Source organism: Lissotriton vulgaris, chromosome 6 (genome assembly GCF_964263255.1).
Source record: "Lissotriton vulgaris chromosome 6, aLisVul1.2, whole genome shotgun sequence".
Classification (NCBI taxonomy): domain Eukaryota; kingdom Metazoa; phylum Chordata; class Amphibia; order Caudata; family Salamandridae; genus Lissotriton; species Lissotriton vulgaris.
In genome coordinates, this window is record NC_141694.1 from 829,806,734 (window position 1) to 829,832,728 (window position 25,995).

The 25,995-nt window shown below is 46.8% G+C and overlaps 1 protein-coding gene across 1 annotated transcript in view; it reads left to right on the plus strand.

Annotated features, from left to right (window-relative positions):
- HEATR1 (HEAT repeat containing 1) overlaps positions 1–25,995 on the plus strand; it is a 411,542-nt gene that overhangs the window by 140,914 nt on the left and 244,633 nt on the right. The window lies entirely within an intron of this gene.

The following is a 25,995-nucleotide window of genomic DNA, read 5'->3' on the forward strand; positions in this document are numbered from 1 at the left end:
ATGGTTTAATACTGTTTGACCCACTTGAGTTTTCTTGTTTATTTGTATGTCTATGTGAACGAAACTGGTTTTTAGGGCTCGCGCCCTGCGATGCACTGCACAGCAGTGCTCGCGCAGGCAGGAGTCCTTTTGTCCGTGGTTCAGAAATGAACCCTGGAATTGCACACGCTTGTGCGTGTGTTTTTACTTCTGTGGCCTGCTATTGGCCTTTCCCTGCGTATTCATTTTGAAAATAGCACACTATAGACCAAAGGCGGGCGCATTGCTCCGCCCATGTCCTATTGGTGTCTATTACGCGCATTCCTGCCATATGGTTTCCCTTATCGTGCCCAGACGCGGGTGCGATTGAAACCATATGGCGTGCGCGCGCACCACTCGTGGCTTTGCTTTTCCCAAAAGCAATCGCTTTCAGTTTCGCAATCTCCTTCCTCCTCCCTTTATTTCCCAGCATGCACTCTGTGGACATGAATGAGGCCCTGTGCTCTGATGCACATGTGTGTACCACACGTTTGTATGCACCTTGGCCGGTTACCGGTTCACCTAGGGCACCTTCGGGGTCGTTATGAAGACAACAGACACCACAGCATTTACTTCTGAGTACAGGGCGCTGTGAGCCAGCGTCGAGGCGCTGATTTTAAACCAGGCCGTTGAATGGTTGACCGTGGAGTTAAGGTTATGGTGCACTTTCTTGTTTTGTAGCTGCTGAAGCCTGTTGACTAAAGTTGCATTACTTATTTATTTTGCGTCCAGACAAACTCATTTCTGTTTGCAGAGTCCCTCCCCGTGAGCTGCACGTGCGTTCCTGCGGCGTTGGGTCTAAATTCCTCTCAGTTATTACTTTGTTGCCAGGGCTACACGTTCCTGTCCTGAACGCACGTTTTGGCCGAGCTGCCACCTTGGCCATCTGAGGAGCACCTGCGCCGCCTGCCCCTGTTGGAAGGGAGCCGCGGGAGCCCCAGTCCATCCCCACTAAATGACCTGGAAGGTGCCCTGAGAGGTGAGCTTTGTGGTGCGCTGGGGCGACAAACTCCTTCTTAACACACGCTTTGCAGCCCTGTGCACAGCCCTGGAAACACGCCGGCCTCCCTTCACCTCACACGGGCCGCGCTTTACCGCTCACAGGGCTCTCTACCCCTTCACCAAACACAGGACTTACTGTACTTTTTATTGCCACACAGTGGGCCCCTGTACCACACACACCTTGACATCACCACACATAGGCCCCACTTACTGCTCGCAGGGCTCTGAACATTTCTCCACTAAACACGCGACTCACTATATAATTTATTACCACCCACGGGTCCCTACATGTCTTTACTTCACACGTGGTTCACTGTATATTTTATTCCGTACTTTATCTAGTACCTTAGCAAAGTTGCCACGGTCCCTGGTGCGAGCAAGAAAATGGCCTGTTTCACTATTGTTGGAGGTGTATTATCAGGTCTCAATGGACCCTAGGCGTTGGGCCCCGGTGCACTGTCCACACACGAGCTCCCTATACTTGCCGCACTTTACCGTTCACGGGGCTCTGCGCTTTACTGCTCGCAGGGGCTTTACCTTCTCTACCACACGCGTGCCCCTCTTTACCGCTCGCAGGGCCTTTACCATGTTTACCACACACCTGCCCCTCTTTACCGCTCACCAGAGCACTTTGCTCTTCTTTACCACAGGTGGCCTCTCTTTACCTCACACATAGCTCCACACCAGTCTTTGCCACACTCGGGGTCCCTTCTACCCACAGACACTTTACCCTCGTTCACCTCTCGCTTTACCAGACTCAGGGCTCTCTAGTCTCCCTTTCATTGCCACAGGCCTGGCTCACTTTACCACGTGCACAGGGCTCTTTACTATAAGAAGGGGTTGGTACCTCGCTTTACCACATTCCAGACACTGTGTATCCTGCAACATCATAGACAGCACCTTTTTAGCTCAGTTGCTGTGTTACCACATACACGTTCTTACCACCCCAGTGCCCTCATTACACAAACATGCCCCCCCCCCCCTTCATTATTTGCAGTGCTCCCTCTGGTGCTTGTTACCGTATTTGTGATATTATCACATACTGGATTATTTTACCAGCGCCCCCACATCATGCATGGGTAAAGTTACGCTTAAACCCTCTGACAGCTTTACCACACTTAGGGTTACACTCCCCTCCCGCACTCCAGCCTTTCTTTGATACTCTGTCACACTCAGGGCTTTTTATAACTCTGTACCACACTTGCGCGCTCTTCACTACTCCCAGAAACACGCAGTGCTCTCTTACACATCGGGCAGCACCTGAGTATTTCTTCAGTGTTCCGCGCACGTCCCTTTAAGTTCCCTAATCAATTCTTCACTACTCTTTTTCAGACGAAGACCTCTCTTACACACTTTGCACCAGACGCAATCATTTATTCATTACAATTCGCCACACGCCCAGCTTTTTATGTCTCCTTATCACACTCAAATCCTCTTTCCTACTTTTTAATCACACGCAGGGCTATACCACCACACGCAAGATTTTCTATAGCAATCCTAGGCACACGCACAGCTTTTTTACATCTCTTTAATACACTATTCACTATTGATTTTCACTCGCGGGACTCCATTACACACTCTGCACTACATAAACGCCTTTGTTTTCTTTACGTCTCTTAATCACACTGAGGGCCAAACTTTACCATATGCAGTTTCACTTTACTTTACCACACACTCTCAATCCCTAACCCAACAGCGGTATTGCATTGATACAGCGCTTACTATCCCTTGAGGCGTCGAAGCGCTTTGTCAGCTTTGAAAGACATGCGTTGCCTGCTTGTAAATTGCGTTTTTTGTATTGACACAAAACATGGCTGGGGACGGCCCGTGAGAGATGCCTGCTCGGTTCTGCGGCGAGGGGCAGCTTTCATTCGCAGCACTGTTTCGAGGTTTACTTACCCCCAAAGTGTTTGAAAGGAACGTCAACATTTGTTAAACCATATTTCATGCAAATGAGGCTTAACCCCTTCGCTGCTGGCCCGTTTCCGCCGCTGTGCGGTAAACAAACGAACAGGGGCGGGCCATGACGAACCCCAGCCGTCATCAGCACACGAGCACCGTAGTGCATGACGGCTGGGGTTTGTCATCAGCATACAAGGGGTTAATAAATCACCACAACCAGCTAGTTGGGTTTAAGAGTTTAGCAGGGCTAATTGCAGTCAATAGGCACGGGGTGTCGTTTGCCATTAGCTGCTGGTTGAAGTTTAGTTAGAGGATGTGTTAGCCCCAGCCATGGATAATTGCTTTATTGCTCACAAACCTATCACCCAGTTAGAACATTTGCGCTAATGTGAATCTGCAGCACTACATGCCACGAACAGATGCCCACAGGGTAAGTAATATTTTCCTTTCTTCATGTTACATTCTCTTCATGTATTAGCACACCCGATGACAGCTTACTGAGTTCTGATTGTTGGCTTATTCTTACTTCTTGTAGCAAGCTGACGGCCAATGCCAGACCTATTGGCTTTGCCAATGCTTGTTTCAGTTGCTAACTTTTTATTTTCCCTATTAAAATAGTGTGCTATTTAATCAGCGAGTGAAATGATATGTAACCTATGAACAGCAATGTAAGGAACATTGAACTGTTTCATAGAGTGAAGCTGCTTGCAAGTGAGCACTCTAGTAGATATGCAACCTCCTCCTGAGCACAAAGAAAGGATGCTTGGAGGTTAGCTCAGTTTCTCAGTGTGCAGTCTCAAGCACCAATTTCAGATTTTGCTTCTGAGTTCCAGACCAACACAGTTGGCTGTCACTGAGTGTGCATTTATAAGTGTGATTTGAGAAGACAGCATCCATAAGGTTACACTTCTGGGTGTCACTTTCATAGTGGAAACAAGAGACGGACAGTCCACTTTGTGACATTTAGGACTCCAGTATGTTTAGCTCGAGACTGGGCAGCGCTGCTCTGCGAGGCATGCTGTATTCAGGTAGGGACTTGAAGCTTTGCCCACTCTCTGCCATGATTTTCATTGACTTGCGTCATTGCCACTGTAAACTGTGGCTGTTCATTGGTCAATAGACTTAGTAATTCCTCCTTAGTACCGCCTTGTCTCATTTGGTACCCTCCCATGCCTACACTCCCTCTTACTTGTGTTGTTATTCAGTAGGTTTTAATGGCAGCCTCTGAGCACTATTTTCTCAAATAGCAGGCTGGACATGCTCTCTCCTAACCCTTTAAAAAAAAAAATTGGCACGGGCGCCGAATGCTTTTGCAATGCAATAGGTCTCGCATTTGCGAGTGTTTAAGCTATTGGCATTGTAAATGCCCATGCCTTTTATTTATCGGTTTAAAAAACAACACATAAATAAAAGGCATTGTCATTTACAATGCCAGTAGCTCCAACTTCCGTAAATGTGAGACCTATTGCATTGTAAATGCTTGTTTGATGCTGAAGTCTCCCCACTTTTTGCCTGGTATTTGATGCAACTTTGACCGAAGTTCCTGCTAACCAGGTCCCAATTGACCGTGTTCTTCCCCCAAAACAAGAAAACTGGTCACTTGATCCTCAAGTGACCAGGCATTTAGTACCTCTGTAATCCCTAGTAAGTGGAACCTAGGGCATAGGTCCCAAAGAAGGTCGCTAATAGCTGCAGTATATCTTGTACCAGCTATGTCCCCTAACACTGCATGTAATATTTGTAAGCCACCTCTACAGCCGGCCTTACAGCCCTAAGGGTGGGGCGTTATATGTGAGCACATATGTGCATGAGCAAATATGCCCCTGTGGTGGCTAATTCAAAGACCAAAATGAGTTTCCCAGCTGCCTAATGGCCTCACTGAAACTTATGATGTTTGGTGTCGAACACCTGATAATAATAACCCCACACTAATTTCAGTGATGGATTTATTAATACTTGTACCCAGAGAGTACCTTAGAGGTACCCTCCTGTACCCTACTAGTCTTCTAGTGTGCTGGCTGTCTGGTCTTGTTCAGCCTTCCAATACATTCTTGTTTCTGACCTCCTAGGACGTGAGAGCAGCTCTGTCAGAGGTCAGAAACCATGCCGGCTACAGAGAGGGGTATTCTCACCTCGCCCTCCAGGAAGTTTTGGTAAATCAGCTTATCAAGACAGAAGGCTTCAAAGGCCTCTGCTGCCTTTGATATTCGACCAAAGGCTTACTCAGACAGAGGAGATGCCACCCTCTGACCTGAGCCTGTCTGGCTTTAGGACAGGCGGGAAAATTAGCTATGCAGGAGGCGTGTTGAACTGCCAGGCTGAACACACCTCTAGGGTGAACAAGCCTGAAGTGAACACCAATTTAGAAATTCCAACATCTTGTGTGTGGTGAAATAAGGGACTCTGGGACAGGGTGATGTCACTCCCCAAAGGAAGTGGTGATCTAGGGAGTGTAGTGACCTTTGGGGTAAATAACCCATTGGCTACTACCCCTCACTCCCCTTAACACCTCTAAATTAAGTATTTAGGGGACCCCCTGATAACAGGACTTCAGAGTTCGATGGACAAAAAGAAATGGACAAAGAAGACAGGACTGATGAACCAAGGTGCTCGACTGACTTGGTGTCAATTCTGCCTGCTGCACCCAACCCTCTTTTAGATACCGGCTCATCCTACGACTGTGCAGACTCCAAGAATCCCGCCGGGCTGTGCCATTGCTTCGCCAATTGCCAAAGAAACTCCTTGGAGTAGAGGAGCTACTCCCCTGAAGCCACAGTCACCAAAGAAGCAATGCCCGGTACACCGAACTCCAGCCTGCGGGGACTGCCTACGAAGCAGCCGCCCAGCAAGAAGTAGCAGTGTTCCTACAGGTCAGATCCGTCCTCCTTTCAAGGGTTGAGATACCAGGACCGACTGGAGCTTCACAGTACCAGTACCTAAGGGTACTGGACCCCTTGCAGCAGTCAAGGCTTGTTGTGTCTAGTCCGGACACCAACACCGAGGAAGACTGACCTGCACGTGTTGGGACTACAGAGAGTGGCCCAGCTGTCATGTTTGACCCTCTGCAGCGGAAACAAAGAGTGAGACTGCGACAGACACCTCAAAGCACCTCTGCACCGGTGCCCCAGAGCCCGTGTCCAAGGGAGGTGACTGTTCCAATGGTGTACCAGACCCAAAAAAGCCAAACCAGACTTGACCTCCAGGCGCTGCGTGCAGCCTCTTTCTGCAGGTCTCCTCCAACCAATAGAGACTTCAGCACCGAACCTGATGCCAAAAGAAACCACTGCACCCCTGCCCCACAGCTGAAGGAGAAGTGAAATAAAGGTGTTTTCACGTGCCCGAGCATCTCAAGGGTCGAGCCCCCCTGTGGGTTCCCCTTGACTGGCCTCCCAGTCCCTGCTTGCAGCCTCTTTGTAACTGGGCTATTCCCCATTGAAGTGAATGGGACACCGGACGGGTTTAAAACGCCACTGCACCCCGACGCCCCAGAGCCTCCTGAGGGGACCTTTTAGTATGGCCTTGGACCTTGCTCCATACTCACCTTAAGTCCCGTACACAGTCCGTAAGTCACAAGTGCCCGAATGCAGTACATGTTTTTCTCTTATAGGATAATAATACTGCACCCAAAAATTGCACTCAAGTTTTGAAATTTGTAGAAATTCATACCTCTGAAAGTACTTACCTGGTTCCAATGATCTTGGTATCAGAATTAATATAAAAGTATGTGTTATTTTTATAAATTGGTGTCCGGTTTCTTTTTTGAATGTGTCTCACTTAATGCCTTTGTGTGTGTAAAAAATGCTTAGCACTACCCTTTGATACGCCCAACTGCTCCCCCTCACTACCAAAAAAGAGAGCATTTGCGGTGTCATTTGAGCCCATGTAATTCCTTTGGGGCTTGCCTTGACTCTTTGCACAGTGAACCTCTTTTTGGTCCACTATATAAAGAGCCAGCTTCCTACAATATGCAATAGTGCATTGTGAAAGTGTGCACTGTTGACCAAGTAGCTGCCCTGCAAATGTCCTGTAATGTTATATTTACATGAAAGGCTATCATTGCTCTTTTTTTACAAGTAGAGTGTGTCCTGGTTTGGTTCGTAGATGTATTCTTGCTGTGTGACACACTTCGATTGTATGTTATACATTTTAAAATGGTATTTCTTAGTTACTTTTATATTGTCTGCCAATGACCCAAAAAGTTGTTTTCCCCTCTTGATTATTCTAACTATCTCCATATAGTTCAATGTCGTTCTTCTGGCATCCATGCGTAGTGCTCTTTCTGCCTGAGTTTTTGGGTTCTTGGAAGAAACTTCGTATTTGAATTGATAGGTTTATATGAAAAACATGATATAACCTTTGGTAGAAAGTGAGGGTCTATCCTCAAAAATATCCCGTCTGTGTATTTGCATGTATGGTGTTTGGATTGTGAGTGCTTATTATTGACTTGCAAAGAGATGTCTTTACGATAAGGAAAGCTGCTTTCATTGTGATCATTTTTAAGGATGCCTTGTGAAGTGGTTTAAAGGATTTCCTCTTTAGTTGTGTTAACACTAAGTCAAGTACCACGTTGGAGCTGGCAACCATCTTGGAGGTGCTAATCTTTCTGCTTCCTCCAGGAATCTTTTGGTTACCGGGGTTGTGAAGAAACTATTTCCTGTTCAACCTCTTGTGTAGGCCATTATTGCTGCCAAATGCACCTTCAATAAAGCATAATTCAGTTTGCAGTCTAGTAGGTTTGTTTGACACCGCATTGATTATCTTTCCCACATGGCTGTATAGGATTTTCTTGTTATTGGTCTTCTTGCTGCCCTGAGAACAGCCATTGTGTTCTCTGGGAGACCTAGAAGTCCAAACTATGTCCTCAGGAGCCAAGCTGCTTGCCTCAGTGTTTTTCGCTCTGGATGGAGAACTCTCCCCCCTTGCATGGAGAGTAGATAACTTGCCGACACAATATCCTCTTTATGTTGTCTTGGGTTATTTCTATCATGTTCGAGACCCAAATTTGTCTCTCCCACTGTGGCGTGATGAATATCCGTGTCATTAGTGATTGTTTGCATTTGTTGGTTGCCTTGTGTTACAGCGGGATCGCGGGAAAAGCGTAAGCAAATCTCTCTGACCTGTCTATCAACAGAGCATTCCCAGGGCCACTGGAAATAGGTGGCTGGGAAGGGCCAAATAATGCTGCAGAGTTGAGTAAATTATGCAGCAAGAAAAGGCAAATTATGTTGTATAATCCGGTAATTCTTTTTGCTAGCATTACTTCATTATTTTGTACTTTTTACACTTGATGGTGCTGTCTGGGCATTGGTTACACCTCATTAGAACAAGTTAAATACCAAAATATAGTAATAAGCAAAAGAAAGGTAATCAGTCAACCTTTGCAAAAGGTGTTCCACAGCATGTGCCTCTGTGCTTTTAGTAACTTTTGAACAGTTTAATGCTTGAGACAAAAAATGTTTTTGTTAAAATCTGCAGATTATGCAGCAGATGGATTTTATGGCTAATGCGGCAAATCTATTATAATGCAAAAATCTCCACGACTGCACAGTCGCTTAGTTCCAGTGGCCCTGAGCATTCCCCAAGGAGTGGAGGTGTGGACGCCTGGATGCAAAGTATTGGCATTTTGCGTTCTCTGGTATTGCAAACAGGTCTATTTCTGGTGTTCCCCATTGCTTGATTATCTGTTTGATTGAGTCTTCACTTGTGCAAGGAAGATGCTTGTGTGCTCAGTCTGTCTGCTTCTATATTGTACTTCCTTGGAAGATGTATTGTTGTTACATTTATATGTCTCTGGATGGCCCACCTCCAGATTTCTTGCGCTAGCTTCAACAATACAAAGGATTTTGTTCCAGTCTGTTAGTTGCGATAGAATATTACTGTTGTTTTGTCTGTTTGAATTAGTAATGACTTTCCCCACAGCTGTTTCTGCAAGGCTTTTTAGGCTAGGGGCACTGTTTTTAGTTCCAGTGCATTGATATGTTGAACCGCTTCCAGTTCTTTTAAAATTCCTTAGATTTTTGAGGCTTCTCATATGCGAGGCGTCTGTGATCATGGTTACCGTGGGAGCTGGATCTGAGAATGTTCTCTCAGTTGCTATATTTGTCCTGTTCTACCACGCCATCTCCTCCTGTACTTTTTGTGTGACAACCACTAGATCTTGCTTACTCCCTGTGGCTTGTGACCATTGAGTTTGTACCCATTCCTGAATTGATGTCATATGTAGCTTTGCATATGGTACGAGTAGTATGCATGAGACCAATTTCCCTACAGTCCTCAATGTCAGAGACTGGTACTTCTGGTATTGGTGAGTTTCTTGCAATAAAGACCGAATTCTTTTATCACAAGGGTACGCTTTTGTTATGTTATATAATTTATATAGCGCATGACTGCCCCAGCCAAGCCAGATGCTTGCTGAAAGAGTGCAGGCGACGGGTGGGAGTATAAGGTGTGAGAAGGTCTGCTAGGATTTCAGGGGATTGAGCGTTTAGGATTCGGTGGGCAATGCACAGCGCTTTAAAAAGAACATGCTTCTCCATTGTAAGCCAATTAAGCCTATTAATGAACTCCGATGTGTGACAGGTCCTAGGGAGCCCAAACAGTAGTCGAACGGCCACATTCTGTATTCTTTGGAGGCGCTGTTTATCTGCTCTGTTAACCCCGAAGTACAGAGCATTCACTTAATCCAACCTAGATATATTGGTGGCCTGAATGATAACCTGCCAAGTATTAGCCTCAAAGAAGCCCAGCAAAGGCTTGGGACCACGAAGGAGCCCGAAACAGACTCCTACCATCTTTGAAGACTCGGTCCAGTGGGGAATTATTGCTGCTGGGACGATCGCTGTGGCTGCATTTCCCTCCCTGCATTTCTCTTCCTGATCTCGCTGCACCCACTCCGCGGGTGCTGCGTCGCGGGTGCCGCTTCACGATCTGGGACAGAGGCAATAAGGAGTTTCAGAAGGATGGGAGGACCGTGGGCTTCTGCTGGAGGCTTGCAACAGGGCTGCGAGCGTTGCAGGGACTCCAACTCCCAGGAGTCCCTGCCTGACCTAGAGCCATCACCTGGTCCGCTCTCCCTGTTGCTCCGCCCACAGGCCGTAACCCCCCCTACTTATTGGTTACAGCATCCCGCTGCGCGGGAGCGTCGCTGGGCAAAGCCCGGGCCAAGGGCGGGCCCGTTTGTGCCCGGTCTTGACCGGACCGGGCCCCCCCCCCTCTTGTTTCTGCTGCTACCCCATGCTATTTATAGTGTGGGGAGATGTCCTGTCGCGAAACCAGGAGCAGTCTTCCCTAGCTGGAGCGGCCATCGCTGGAGATGTGGAGACATTTTTGATTAGAGCTAATACCATAATTGATACCGAAATAAGCGTCCTTGAGAAGTGTTTATCTAAGGAACTATCGGCCCTCAAAAGATCTTCCCTTGGAACTCTAGCTAATGCTAAAACACCCGAGCGGCCCACAGAGTCTATTAACAATGCTGCGGGTGGCCCATCTTGAACATCTACAGAGACAAACCCGGCGTTACCTGACCTGGACATTTTGGTTAACGAAATCCTACCAGAAATTGATATGGTCCTTGATATTAATGTGCCCACTTCTCCTGATCCCGTTGCTATTTGTGATACTTTGCCAAATGGGGTTAAAGAAGGGGCCGCAATTAAATGCAAAAGGCCGGATAATAAGAAATCGGGTGGCAAATCTAAAACAGCCAAGCATAAACATGATACCCCCAACCCCACACCAGGTCTATCCCAACCCATACCTAGTTTGGACTTCTCTTTAGAATCCCTGGGAGCCCTTTTTAAATTTATTTTATTCCCTTTAGAGTCAAAATTTGAACGTATAGAACTCCGTCTTACTAACATTGAGAAAACCTCCGCTGCCATATTAGCTAGATCCCCCCAAGTCTAATACTCCTTGTAACCCTCAAATCACCCCCACTGACCTAGGTCTTCCTTTAGTGAATGATGCCGCTCGCCCTTTATGCCCCCCAACGGGCGACCTAGCCCCGATTCAAAATAGCAACTCTAACATTCCTCCTTTGCTACCTGTAGGACCAGTTCAATCTATGGCCACTACTAACGGGGCTACAACCAACGGCCATATAGCTTCCCCACCTCCTGACAAGATTGCCCCTAGACCGCGCAGGCCTGACCTGCCCCCTGAAGCTAACCACTTCATGGTAGTTTTGGCCGGAGTCCCCCACTAGAAGCTGGAGAAGCCGAGAATTTTTAATCCCTTAAAAGTAAAGTCATCAGATGGCTGAACTGGAATAGACCCCTCCCGGCCCATCTTCACAATGAAATTATCTTGGTAAGAAGGGTACCTTGGTTGGGTAAAACCAGAAAGACTATTAATGGGGACTGTATCACGGTGAGTTTTAGAGACCCTAGGACAGTCTCGCACATATGTGCTGGTTTTAATAGATCTTTCGATTCCACCATCCAGACGCTTCCACTGTCTTTTTTCTTTCCCCCTAACCCCATGTACCATGATCAAGGCTGAGATAACTGGACGAGGGTTGAGCGGAGGGGCCGATTTCGTAGGTATGAAGCAAGACCGGTCATGTTGCCTCCGGAGACCCCTTTTTGTGACTTTAACCGATTTAGCTGTCTTAATGGTTTAGATGGAGTTGACTGACTACCCACGACTTATGTCTTAACACCCCCCCCCCCGCTACTGTTAACAGTTTAGTAGATGCTATGGGCAACGTACATCTAACGATTCAGCACTCGTAATGCCCCCCACCCCTGCACTTTCACTATCCCGGGGAGGTGACCCCCTTGCCACACTTCACCCTCCATTATCTAAGGTCTCCCCTGTTGTTATCTTGCCGTCATTAGGACTCACTAGTGCACCAGAGGCTACAGAACCAACTACATGTACTGCCGGCTTCAAATTTGCTAGCTGGAATATTTCTGGCTGGAGCCGGCAAATGTCGTCCTTGGGCTGGAGTGAAACCCTATCCCAGTTTGATGTCTTATGTTTACAAGAGACTTGGGTAACAACTGACATCACTTTTGATGGATTTGTGTCATATAACAACCCGGCACAAAGGTCTAACATGGGCAGGGCTAAAGGTGGGCTAGTAACCCTACTTTCTGTGAACCTACATGTTCGTGTGAAATCGCATCAGACTGTGGGTTTCCACTCACAAATTTTAAGCTTGGAACACAAAAGGGGTCATGTAACCCTGCTGATTAACCATTATAATAATTTGTTCGATGCTACAAATACCTCAGTCGTGGATGAGTTGGACTTAGCAGTGAGAAATATTTGCAAAGATACCCATAAACACTTTGATATCATTTGGGGAGGGGATTTTAATATTCGTACTTGCCCCCACTCCTTTACTAAAGTATGTGGGTATGACGGGGATAATGGGGAAAACCGGGCACATTTTATACACTCAGCTTATGGTGACTCCCTCAATTCCCTTATGCTTAACATGGATCTATTGATACATTCCCCGGCTGCAGATAATGAGGGTAATCCTGTACCGACTTTTGTAGGAATGAACATGGCCTCTGTTATTGACCATTTATTGGTCTCTGTACGTATTGTTCCACTCTGTTTGGATCCAATTGTTGTAGATTTTGGAAGTAGCGACCATAATGCCATCACCATGTCGACATATATTTGGGGGTCCCCGGCTAACGCTCAGCGTACGATAGTAGAAGACATAACTTCCTGTAGGCAGAATGGTATCCGCATCAAATGGTGTGGGGATAACTCTGAGAAGCTGCAGCATAAAATTGTGGGAGCGGGGTCTGTAGCGATACATAAATGTTTGGACCCAGATGCCTCCCCCCAGTGCATTATAGCTGATTTTGAGGAATTGGGTACCACTATAAAAAGATCCCTTACTATCACCAAAGGCATTATGAAGAAGGCAGCTGCCGGTTGGTTTGATAGTGCGTGTACTAAATCCCTCCAAGATCTTAAGCGGGCTCTTTCTAAACAACCCAGAGACAGGGAGGCCATTGCATACCTCAGCTGACATATAAAAAGCACCTAACACGTAGAAAACAAGAGCTAAGGGAGCTTGCCTGGGACGATTTGACTAGAGCAGCAGTACTGCGTGACAGTAAGCTCTTTTGGAACACTGTCAATAGCCCTTTTCTTGTAAAGGAAGATTCCCCTATACTATCAGCACAGGTTAGCGAAGATAATTGGGTCCTATATTTTACAGAAATGTTTGACCCGGCTGGGGAGGACTGTGCTAGTCCCTTTACCGCCCTTTATGAACCTAAGTTATCCCTGGGGATTACCCTCCAAGAAGTTGAAATTGCCATCAGTAAGAGCAAAGGGGGGGAAGGCACCGGGACCGGATGGGGTCCCGGTTGACCTGTATAAATCCAACCTGGCACTTTGGAGCCCGCTCCTGACCCAGGTGTTTAATGCATCAGTCAGGGATAGTACACCATCTACCTGGAGTGAATCCATAATCCTACCGATCTATAAGAAGGGAGATAGAGGAGAGGCTAAGAACTACCGCCCTATCTCCCTTCTGGATTCCTCACTTAAGATTATGAGCAGGGTCCTACTAGTGCGACTGGAGGAATGGGCGGAGGACAATAAAATTTTGGCAGAATCTCAATATGGCTTCCGTAAGGGTCTTGGGACAATAGAGCAGTGTATTAATCTCGATCTCATTATCGGGAAGTACAATAAAGCCGAACAGGGCTCCGTATTTCTCTGTTTCGCTGATCTCTCAAGTGCCTTTAATCTGGTGGATCATACTTTGTTATGGTCCACTCTATTGGAAATGGGAGCCCCACCAGCTATAATTTACTTCCTGGCCAGACTTTATAATAAACTATCAGCCCAGATCCGCTTTGGCCAGGCAGGGGAATGTACCAGGAAAATCAGGGTTAAATCAGGCATAAGGCAAGGCTGTGTGTTGGCCCCGTTACTTTTCTCCCTTTTTATAAATTCTATGGAGTCCGAATTGAAGAGGGTACACTCAGATTCTCCACAGGTTGGTAGCCATCCTGTCCCGGTTCTGCTATATGCAGACGACACAGTTCTACTCTCGCGAACTCCAAATGGACTCCAAAATCTCATGAATTATTTTTATGATTTTATTCGGGGGAGAAAATTAAAAATTAATAACTCTAAGACCTTCATTATGGCCTGCAGGAAACAGATGAAACTTTTTAAACCATTCCATTTTAATAACCATAGAATTGAGGTAGTGGACACATTTTGTTATCTTGGTATAACTTTTAATAATAGAGGGACTTGGGCATCGGAGGTTTTAAATGTGAAGGCCAAGATGAGCAAAAGCTCCTCAGGAGTATTCCGCTTTGCATCTAAATTAGGTAGTCGTCGCATCCCTGACATGTTAAACATCTATAGGCACAGATGCGCATCTATTGCCCTATACGGCTCGGGTGTATGGGGCTACTGCAACCACAGGGAGTTGCAAGTTACAGAGAACCAGTTCCTTAAAATACTCCTTTGCCTGCCTTCTTCGGCATCCACTGAACTGAGTCATAGAGAGGTGGGGCTGGACTATCTTACAGATCTAACGGGCCTGAGACCCCTTATGGTCTGGAGGTCAATCTGGGCAAAGGACGAGACAGGATTTACCAGGTGAATCATTTCAGACTGCATTCGGTTAGTTAATGTCCGTAAGATCCCCTGGTTAAATTATGTTTTATCATCTTACAGTGACATTTTTAATCTTGAAATTTTTGATGAGCCTTTGAGCACTGTCACTGTACCTAAAAAGGAGCTTAAAAACGTTTTTCTGGGGACCAAATCTAATTTGCGTAATGTCCAATGTAGCCACTTTTCAACCCATGTTTTCTACCATTCTAACATGTTGGCTGATCCGGGCATGCCCATGTATTTAAAAGTTATTACCAAACAATCTCACCAGTTTGTTCTCACTAGGTTGAGATTAGGCATTGCCCATAACCTGGTGGCCTTCCCACAGATGAAAATTTATAGTCCAACCCCATGCCCTTGTGATGGCACAACCAAGCAATGCACATTGCACTTTATGCTTATTTGCCCTCTTTACTTGCACCTTCGTTTACACTATCTTAAACCTGTTTTTAAGAAATATTCTGCGTTCACTACTGCCCAAGCCATGAAATTGCTATTTGCACTTGATACTTTGGACATCTGTTTTTCTACCGCTACCTTTATTCTAAAAGCTGTGTCCCATAGGAAAAGCCTGGTGTTTTAACTCTGGTTCTTTTTGTTAATATTTGTCTGGCCGTTTACAGTAATTTGTGTCGCCTGTTTTGTACTTTATCCTGTTTTTTTTTTAATACTGTATGCTTTTATGATTGTTCTTAATAATCGAATAAAGCTTTGACATTTTTGACTCCTACCACTGCCTTAGTTTGGAGCTGGAAGGAGAGTGCTGTGTCCATCCAAACGCCCAGATTTTTGACCATGTGCTTGGGTTTAGTTTAGTTTTTCCCCACCTGCAGGATTTCGATTTGGTGGCGTTTAGTTGGATGCAGTTCGAAGTCCAGTTATCGGATAGGGCGATTACTAACTGTGTGTCTTCCACGTAGGAGAACACAGTCCAACACCTATCCTTTGCCACAGCTGCCAAAGGTCGAATATATATGTTAAAAAGGGTCAGGCTCAGAGCAGAGCCCTGCTGGACCCCTTGGCGCCCACTGTGCATCTGAGAGGAGAAAGGGAGGGGGGGTGATCACTTAAAAGGATCTTTCCGCAAAAAACAGAGAGCCTCCCCAAGGCCGGGCCACAAATGTCAATGTCCTCTTGGCGCTGCAAAAGAAACTGGTGGGACACAGTGTCAAAAGTCCAAATAGGATATGGGCAGAAGTTCCTCCAGAATCCAGTGAAAGTCGCAGATGTTCCGAGACCGCCAGAAGGGCAGATTCCCTACTGTGACGTGGACGGAAACCGTTCTGAGAGGGGTTCTGTAAGTTATTAGTGTTAATATAGTTGGTGAGGATGGAATTTATGTATGCTTCGGTGATCTTGGCTGTCAAAGGGAGGAGGGAGATGGGACGAAAGTTTGCTGGCTTGGAGTCATCTAATGTGGGTTTCTTGAGGAGTGGGATCAGTTTAGCATGTTTCCAGGCATTGTGGACCACAGCGTGGGATAGAGGCAGATTCATAAGAACACAGGACACAGGCGATAGCTGTGGTAAAAAAATCTTAAGTTGGTCGGATTTGAGGGGATCGGCCGGAGATCCGGATTTGAGTTTGTTACAGATAAGCTGTAGGCTTCCTGGGAGAGCACGGTAAAGGTGGGAAGTGAAGGGCCATTAACGGCCATGGGGATAGAGCGGCCTATTGGGGGCACCGAATGAGGGAAGGGTTTGTAGATATTGTCCACATATTTAATAAAAAAGGCATCAAGGATCTCACATTGCTCGTTGGAAGTGAGAGGGGATGACATAGGTTGCCCAGAGGTTTTAAGATCCTTAAGTAATGAGAATATACATTTAGTGGGGTTGCTGCTGTTTTTAATTTCCTCTTTTTTTGTCTCTGTTGAGTTGATTCTTGCTCCCAGAAACTGCTTTTATTATTCCGGTTTAGGTGTTTCTGTGCTGTTCTACTTGTGTAGGGAGTTTGTTTTCACTACCAATTAAACAAGCATTTGCAATGCAATAGGTCTCGCATTAGGAAAGTATGAGCTATTGGTATTGTAAATGACACATTTTTTATTTATGTGTTGGTTTTGAAAATAGCTACATTAATAGCTTTGTCATTTACTATGCCAATACTTTTAACTTTCACAAATGTGACATCTATAGCATTTATAATGCAATATGTGTTGTATTTACGTGACTTAGATGTATTGATATTACAAATAACAATTGCTTTGAATTTTTTTAATAATTAATAATTAAATAAAAGTTATTGTAATTTATAATGGCAATAGGTTAAACTTTTGTAAATAACTTTTGTGAAGATTATGTTCAGTGTATTTTATTGTGACAAAAATCCAAGAACAGAAGTGAAATATTAACCTCTTTTTGTGACATTTGTAATAAAGCTTGAAACATTGAGAGAACATATTTGAACCAGTTGTTGTTGAATGGTTGCACAGATTGATGCTGTGGTGGCGCTGAGTGATGATATGGTTGCGACGAGTGATGCTGTGGTTGCGACGAGTGATGCTGTGGTAGCGCATAGTGATGTTGTGGTGCCCCTGAGTGATGCTGTGGTGGTGCTGAGTGATGCTGTGGTGATGCGATAGAGTTTAATTATGTGGTGTGTAACTATGTGGCACTGAGTGGTATTTGGAGTGTATGTTGCATTGAGTGCAGTGTAATTATGTTGCGTGTAATTATGTGGCACTGAGTGGTATTTGGAGTATATGATGCGTTGAGCGCAGTGTAAATATGTAGCATATAATTATGTGGAACTGAGTGGTATTGTCTGGAGTGTATGTTGTATTCAGTAGAGTGCAATTATGTGGTGTATAATTATGTGGCACTGAGTGGTATTGTTTGGAGTGTATGTTGCAATGAGTGCAGTGTAATTGTGTGGCGTGTAATTATGGGGCAGTGAGTGGTATTTGGAGTGCATGTTGCATTGAGTGCAGTGTAATTATGTGGCGGGTAATTATATGGCAGGTAATTATGTGGCACTGAGTGGTATTTGGAGTGTATGTTGTATTCAGTACAGTGTAATTATGTGGTGTGTAATTATGTGGCACTGAGTGGTATTGTTTGGAGTGTATGTTGCATTGAGTGCAGTGTAATTATGTAGCATATAATTATGTGGCACTGAGTGGTACTGTGTGGAGTGTGTTGCATTCAGTAGAGTGTAATTATGTGGCACTGAGTGGTATTTGGAGTGTATGTTGCATTGTGCGCAGTGTAATTATGTAGCATATAATTATGTGGCACTGAGTGGTATTGTGTGGAGTGTATGTTGTAATCAGTAGAGTGTAATTGTGTGTGAGGGTGCGGAGAGTGTGAGGGTGCGGAGAGTGTGAGGGTGCGGAGAGTGTGAGGGTGCGGAGAGTGGGAGTGTTGCAGCGTGTGCGGAGTGTGTGAGGGTGCGGAGTGTGTGAAAAGGGAGCTGTTTTGAGGGCACTGGAGAGGAAGAGCAGCAGAGGGAGCTGTTTTGAGGGCACTGGAGAGGAAGAGCAGTAGAGGGAGCTGTTTTTGAGGGCACCAAGACAAAGAGCAGCAGTAGGAGCTGTTTTGAGGGCACTGGAGAGGAAGAGCGGCAGTAGGAGATGTTTTGAGGGCACTGGAGAGGAAGAGCGGCAGAGGGAGCTGTTTTGAGGGCAATGTAGAGGAAGAGCATATTTAACCCCTTCGAGGCTATTGACGAGCTGGGCTCGTCATCGCGCTTACCTGTCCTGCGCGGATGACAAGGCCAGCTCGTCACGTAACGCGGTAATTTCGAATTTGCCGCGCACAGCGGGAAAAGCCGCCGCAGCGATGCGGTTAAATAAGCCAGAGCGGGGAATTAATATGCAATAGCTCATTGCTTTCAGTTATTTTGGGTCCCATATTTTGCATGTTCCAGTGCTCAAATTAGAGACAACTTCTGTCCTCGTTACAATATATTGAGCATTGAGTCTCTCAAAAAGACTGTGTACACTGCAACTCCAAAATAAGTCAGGGTTCTGAGCAACATTTCATCAGGGTGCCCCAGCTAAGACCAGATGGGCCACAAACATGTCATACTGCCAGATTATCACATAAAATCAATTTAGCTCAGTATATTTCAATGGAAATCGTGAACAAGGTCATTTGTCATGCAGAAAATATGACACGGGCAACCTCCACTGGTCCGAGGGTGACATCAGACTGGTTTTATGGAGAGAACAATTTGTAGTGCCTCAGTTCATCAGACAAAAACTATAATAAAAATTGTTCATATGTTTAATACCTGTTTTATATGACTAGGGCACGCTAAGTCAAGGATCAAACAGATTTTATGACCGATTTAGAGTGGCAAAAAAATCACCTATCTCCCCCCCCCCCCCCCCCCCACCCCCTCCACAAATCAACAATCAATGGGACTTCATTACACACACACAAACGTTATTTAAAGACCACGCAGACAGACAGTGCATTTCCTGACTCCTTCGGACATTATTCCCCTTTGTTTGCTCTCCAGTTTTACCCGTGTTTCTCAGCCCAGTCGAACTGGGTTATATAGGGCTCTACATACCACGTAACACGTGAGATGCTGGACGTGGTTGGTTTTTAGCAAATAGCTACTCATTTCATTCTGGGACCTATAGTTTCTTGTTTAACCTGGCAAGAAAGTACTCAAAATCCACGGCCCGTAAAGTGCTGTTGCGCTACTCGGTAGCTATGGAGTTGTTATGATAAACCCCTGACATTGAACAGTGATATTCTCTAAGAACCACCTCGATTGGTCAATATTTTACATTGAGCTGGATTAGGTGGGTCCCTCCTTTATTTGAGGTACGTAACGCTTCCGACACCACCACTACTTACAAAAAGTCACTAACAGCCTTAATTAACACGTACGCCCCTCTTCACTTTTTTGAACAAATACAAAAAAAAAACACAACGTGTGACGCCCAGCGCGAAACGATGTACCTGCTTTTCACAGACATACTGCCCTACAACCAGATCCACCCCTTCCCTCCCACTGCCGGGAAAGTTATGCCCACCTTAATTTCGCGACAAAAACAAAAAAAAGCATTGCTTTACCTGTCGGATGGTCCTTGCAGTCTCCCTGTGTGCGGCGAGAGTGTCTGACAAAACCCTCTGCCCTCAATGAGAGTGGCGTTAGTCGGCACTGGGCTGGCACGGTGGCGGGGGTCCGTGGTTCTGGAGCAAGGAGGCTACGAGAGAGGTCAGTGTCAGGGCCCTGCGCACAGCCCGACAGGGTATGAGGAGGTGTGAAGACCCCTCTATCCCGCCTACGATCCCTGGAGCTCCGCCCGAAACTTGACTTGTCTTCAGCACATGGCGCACCGGGATCCTTTACACAGCGTCCCCCTTGGACAACCGATGGGCACCGGCAGCAGCTCGGGAATGAGGGGCAGGTATGTGAGGCATGCTGCGGGGACGGGGGCCGGGAGGATGGTGCACCCAAGAGATGTGCAGCATCAAATTAAACTTAATGGGCAGAAAGCAGATACTGTACACAATTTAAAATAACCCACATTTAAAAACAAGATGTGCGCGGGCACTCCTGAAAACGAAACCTAGCATGGGGGTGGGACTTCCGCCTTGTGCGCGAATCAGCGCCCACGGAGTTCCTGGCACGAGTAGCAGTGGTGACGCGGGGCTCCCATGCCCGAGGGAGAGCCCCGCGGAGGCTACAGAATACCGGATTGGCGGTAAGTGGGACTGTATCGGGCGGGGGGGCGCGTGTGTGTATGTGTGCGCGCGTGTGTGTGTCTCTGGTGAGGTATGGGGGGGAGCGTGTGTGTATGCAGTGTGTATGCAGTGTGTGTGTGTGTGTGTGTGTGTGCGCGTGTGCGTATGCGACGGCGGGGGTGGGTTCTCTGTATGTATGGGTGCGTGCATGGGTGCTCGTGTGTGTGTGTCTGGGTATGCGCATGCGTGTTGCATGCAAGCCAAGCGAAAGCAGGGGCTGTGTGTACGTGTCTGCGCAAGCGCGTCTGAGAGGCGCGCTCCCGCGGTAAAATCCGACAATGAACAGGCGCGCGTCTGGCTGCTGTCCACATTCCCAAATACGGGCAACATTAGTTGTCTTCGCTGACAGCTTTCAATGCTTTCGCATTGAAAGCTAGGTCAGCTTGACCTAAAAAGGAGCCTAGAGGGAAAAAGAGATCCAGGGTTGCCCTCCACTCATAAACTATCAATACAACAATAACCCTGTCCCTTGGGCAAGATTCACATCTCCACATTCCAATGAACCACAGGCACAAAAATTAATTGTGTTTTGTGGTAAGTGGAGAACACTATCAATTAACCCCTTCACTGCGGCGGCTATTCCGCCTCAGTGCTAAGGGGGTGGGGGGGGCTGCGCGGCGGTCCTGTGCTCGTGACGGAACCGCTCCGTCACGGCACGCGGGTGAGCTGTGCTTGTGACGGAACGGTTCCGTCACGTCCCCGCCCGCGCTTCAGAACGTTAGCGCAGGCGCGGCGAGAGGGCCGTGACGGAACCGTTCCGTCACCAGCACAGCCCACCCGAGGCTCGTGACGGAACGGTTCCGTCACGAGCATGGGAGGGGTTAAAAGTACTAACGTTCTGAATAAAGTCAGCAACCAGAGTGTTTACTAAGTGTCTGGCAGCAGCGGTAGCGCATCGAAGAGGCAAGGAATACATGTATATCCAAATTTCGACGACTGGCTAGTGAAAGCAAACTATCAATACAACAATAACCCTGTCCCTTGGGCAAACACACATGTAAATCTATGTATCTATATATGTATATTTCTTTTCAGCATGAAATACTTACTATCTATTTTCTGTACTGCACCAAGACCCTCTTTTTTTTACTCAATCCTACATGTGGATATTTACTGTTTATTGCCCTTTCTAAAATGAAAAACTTTTTCAATCGACTGACAAAACAGGAACTATGTGCATGTCTGAAAAACAGTTATTCAGTACATCTATAGTGGTGAAAAAAATGTGTAAGGGACAAAATGACCCCTCACAGGCGCACCACCATCGGGGTAACTGGTAGGTACTCACCAGATAGAGGCCCTTTTCACATCATAGGCGGTCATTTATTGTCCCAGAAAAGAAGATAAACAGAAAAAGAAAGTGTCCAAAATGAAAAGGAATTGTGTGAAGTGCAGTAGAGAGATAAGCAATCACCCTCTACTCTTGACAAGAAGTGATTAAAATCAACAGGCACACCTCTCTCAAAACTTTATTCTTAATTATTAGATGTGTTCTGTTGAATTAAAAAGGGAATGGTAACTACCATTGTATACCAAAACCCCCTGCCAACATGTTTCTCTGCCACAATATTTCTGGCAAATTCTTTAGGGCTAGACACTCTGCCACAGCACCGATGTTGGACACTTTTGCTCTGAATGACCTTCAACAGCTCTTGGGTCTCATACCAGCTGAAAAAGGCAAACTGTTCTCAGCAAAGTTCTAAGTCCTCTTCTTTATAGCTATGGGGTTGTTCTATCAATCCTCAATCAGTTCATGTCGTTCATACCCGCTGAAGAGGAGAGTATTGTGGTCGTGAACTCCTCATGTAAGTCTTCTCATTCATGGACTATGCGATTGTATTTATCAATCGTCCGGAGCTACACAGAGCTCCGGACGATTGATAAATATTCATTTCAGTACTGATAGACATACCTGTGGAGCAGGGCATTAGAGTTGGCAATGCGCCATTGAGTCGCAATTCTTCTTTCAAATTTTCTTCCCACCATGTCCATCTTCTTGCTTTCTCTGTCCAACGGTGGTCTGGGCGTAGTGGAAACATTTGCCCTCTTTCTTGCTATCGCGGCAATAATTGTGTCTGCTAGAACTGTCCCTTCAATATATGGAGGGTCTTTTGACGAATGTTTGTATTTCTGTTCGGCCCATGGTGTTACAGACCTGCAAGTTGCGTTATCCTCTCTTCCCTGGTCCAGCATACTTAGGAGCATGGGAAGGTACTGACTTTCACATTGTGATGGTTTCATGTCTCTAATAACAAGCACTGGCGTTGCCAATAGGTCTCGCAGTAGGAAAGTTGGAGCTATTACAATTGCAAATAACAATGCCTTTTATTTTTGTTTTCATTTTAAAAACATAAAGGGCTTTGTCATTTACAAAACCAATAGCTCCAACTTTCCTACTGCAAGACCTATTGTGCACTGCACAGTGTGGGTGAAAGTGGCACTGCGTGGGTGTGAGTGGCTTTGAGTGAGTGGCGTTGCGTGGGTGAGTGGCGTTGCGTGGGTGAGTGGCGTTACATGTGTGAGTGTTGTTGCGTGGGTGAGTGGCGTTGCGTGGGTGAGTTGCGTTGCGTGGGTGAGTGGCACTGCATGGGTGTGAGTGGCGTTGCGTGTCTGAAAGTGGTGCTGTGTGGGTGTGAGTGGCTTTGAGTGAGTGGCGTTGCATGGGTGAGTGGCGTTGCGTGGGTGAGTGGCGTTGCGTGTGTGAGTGGCGTTGCGTGTGTGAGTGGCGTTGCATGTGTGAGTGGCGTTGCGTGTGTGAGTGGCGTTGCATGTGTGAGTGGCGTTGCATGTGTGAGTGGCGTTGCATGTGTGAGTGGCGTTGCATGTGTGAGTGGCGTTGCGTGGATGAGTGGCGTTGCATGTGTGAGTGGGGTTGCGTGTGTGAGTGGCATTGCGTGGGTGAGTGGCGTTGCGTGTGTGAGTGGCGTTGCGTGTGTGAGTGGCGTTGCGTGTGTGAGTGGCGTTGCGTTGCGTGGGTGAGTGGCGTTGCGTGTGTGAGTGGTGTTGCTTTGAGTGAGTGGCGTTGCGTGGGTGAGTGGCGTTGCGTGGGTGAGTGGCGTTGCGTGGGTGAGTGGCGTTGCGTGGATGAGTGGTGGTGAGTGTGGCGTTGCGTGGGTGATAGTGGGCTTGTGTGGGTGTGAGTGGCGTTGCGTGTCTGAAAGTGGCACTGCGTGGGTGTGAGTGGCTTTGCATGAGTGAGTGAGTGTGTGGCGTTGCGTGGGTGAGTGGCGTTGCATGTGTGAGTGGTGTTGCGTGGGTGAGTGGCGTTGCGTGGGTGAGTGGCGTTGCATGTGTGAGTGGCGTTGCGTGGATGAGTGGCGTTGCGTGGATGAGTGGCGTTGCGTGGATGAGTGGCGTTGCGTGGATGAGTGGCGTTGCGTGGATGAGTGGCGTTGCGTGGATGAGTGGCGTTGCGTGTGTGAGTTGCGTTGCGTGTGTGAGTGGTGTTGCTCGGGTGAGTGGCGTTGCGTGGGTGAGTGGTGGTGCATCTGTGTGGTGTTGCGTGTGTGTGCATCAGCTAAGCCAACCAAACGTAAATATTCTGCGTGCAGTGGAGCGCGAAGGGCAGCACGAAGAGCAGCACGAGTCTGTAATGTAAAATAAATACGCTGTGAGTAGTGAAGCGTGAAGGAGACCTCGAGCCTTCAAACTGAAAGGGAAAAGGCGCGAGGATCATCTCATGCTGGAAACACATTATATGAAATGCTGCTGCTGCTAATTAAATATAAAAAGTGTTTAGGGAGTCACGGCTGCGACGAATATCTCCGGCTGGAAACACATTATATGAAATGCTGCTGCTGCTAATTAAATATAAATAAAAAGTGTTTAGGGAGTCACGGCTGCCGAGAGTAACAAGGCAGTGCTGGGAGGGGGGGCTGCACACCAACTGAAGTGCTCTGGTTGCACGGCCTGCGGCCGTGTGAAGTGATAAGCCTTTGAAGTATGTCACGGCGCCTGAGGGGAGAGCAGAGAGAAGAGAAGGCGACATGCTGTGACGGAGGTGTGAGAGGTCTGGCATGGAACAGATGGTGTGGCCGTGAAGCAGGGGGCGGGGCAGCGCTGGGGAAGCCTGTGGGAGGGTGATTGATGCATTTGATGTGGGGAGGGAGGAGAGCCTTTTGCGAGCCTTGTGCTGGAGAAATGCTGCCTGGTGCACCTTTTGTTACTACATGTAGAATGTTTCAGGGGCTTATTTCGATCCCGTCCTCATGCTATTACTAGGTGTTTAGTGTACAACTCCACCGGCGAGGGATTGCTTTCTTTGCAGTGCATTGCTATTAGTAGGAGCATCACATTTTTGGCAAGAAACTCTTCGGCTTCTTATCCTTTTACACCCAACTCACAGCCTATTTGAAGTAGAGTCTAAAAAAGCATTTTAAATGCACTAAAGGTTTATCAAGTCCCACTCTTAAACAACATCTTTATGTTGTGTATAAAATAGAAGACAAAAGATCCAGCACTATTTAATTTAAAAATGAGATCTGACTAGCAATACAGTGGGCATAGATTTCTTCATCAAACTCTAAGTAGATATTATGTTTATTTTCCTGTCCTAGCATTTAATTGATAAAAAGGGCTCTATGAGATGAGGTAGTTGTCAGAATTATTATGGCGTCAACAAAACCTTTCGGTATGGTTTTTAATGTGTTTCATGATCTCTAAATATTTCACTAATGCGATATTGTTACATTGTTGTTGGTAGTAAGGTATTGTTACGTTCCTCACTCGTGTTCATGCTTGTATACATTTCTGAGCCACTAAAGAAAATAATTTTCTCAGTGATGCATTCGAAATTTGGACTTCTTCGTTTTTATTAGTTCATTGGTTTGCTGTCCGTTTTTATTAGTTATGTAAGGCTTCGTTATGCCCGTGCTGTTGCATTAAATGCTCACAAAACCTTCAATTATTTTCAGTTAGCGCCATTGTGATATTTCTAGGTCTTTCAGGAGACTGCAGTCTTTGGGGAGGCGTGAAGCCTTTGCTGCTGTGAAAGATATTTTATTTTTCAGCCCCTTGTGCTGGAGAAATGCTGCCGATGCGCGTGTCTGGCAGGGAACAGATGTCCTGGCCGTGAAGCAGGGGGCGGGGCAGCGCTGGGGAAGCCTGTGGGAGGGTGATTGACATAGAAAGTCATGTATAGTGACAGAGAGAGCGAGACACGGACAGTAAGACAGGGACAGGCATAGATAGGTATGCAAGCATAGACAGGGATAGACAGAGACAGAGCGAGACAAGGGCAGCGAGACAGGCTATACAGATAAGCGAACAGAGACAGTGAGAGGTGGACATATAGACGGAGACAAAGCAACAGAGACAGTGAAAGACAGACAGACGCTGAGGAGGAACATGGCAAGAGACAGATAAACATACAACGTCATAGAAACCACGAGACTGAGGTGGAAGCGTTTTAAATAAAATAGGTGAGGTGAGGTGATGGGAAAAGGCAAAAGGAGGAGTGCTGCTACGGGCTGGGGAGGGGGAGGAGAAATGAAAGGAAAGGCTGTGTTTGCGGGGAGAGAGAGGGGAGATGCTGGTGTGGGAGGAGTGCTGCTACGGCAAGGCTGTGTTTGCGGGGAGAGAGAGGGGAGGTGCTGGTGTGGGAGGGGGGAGGTGCTGGTGTGGGAGGAGTGCTGCTACGGCAAGGCTGTGTTTGCGGGGAGAGAGAGGGGAGGTGCTGGTGTGGGAGGGGGGAGTTGCTGGTGTGGGAGGAGTGCTGCTACGGCAAGGCTGTGTTTGCAGGGAGAGAGAGGGG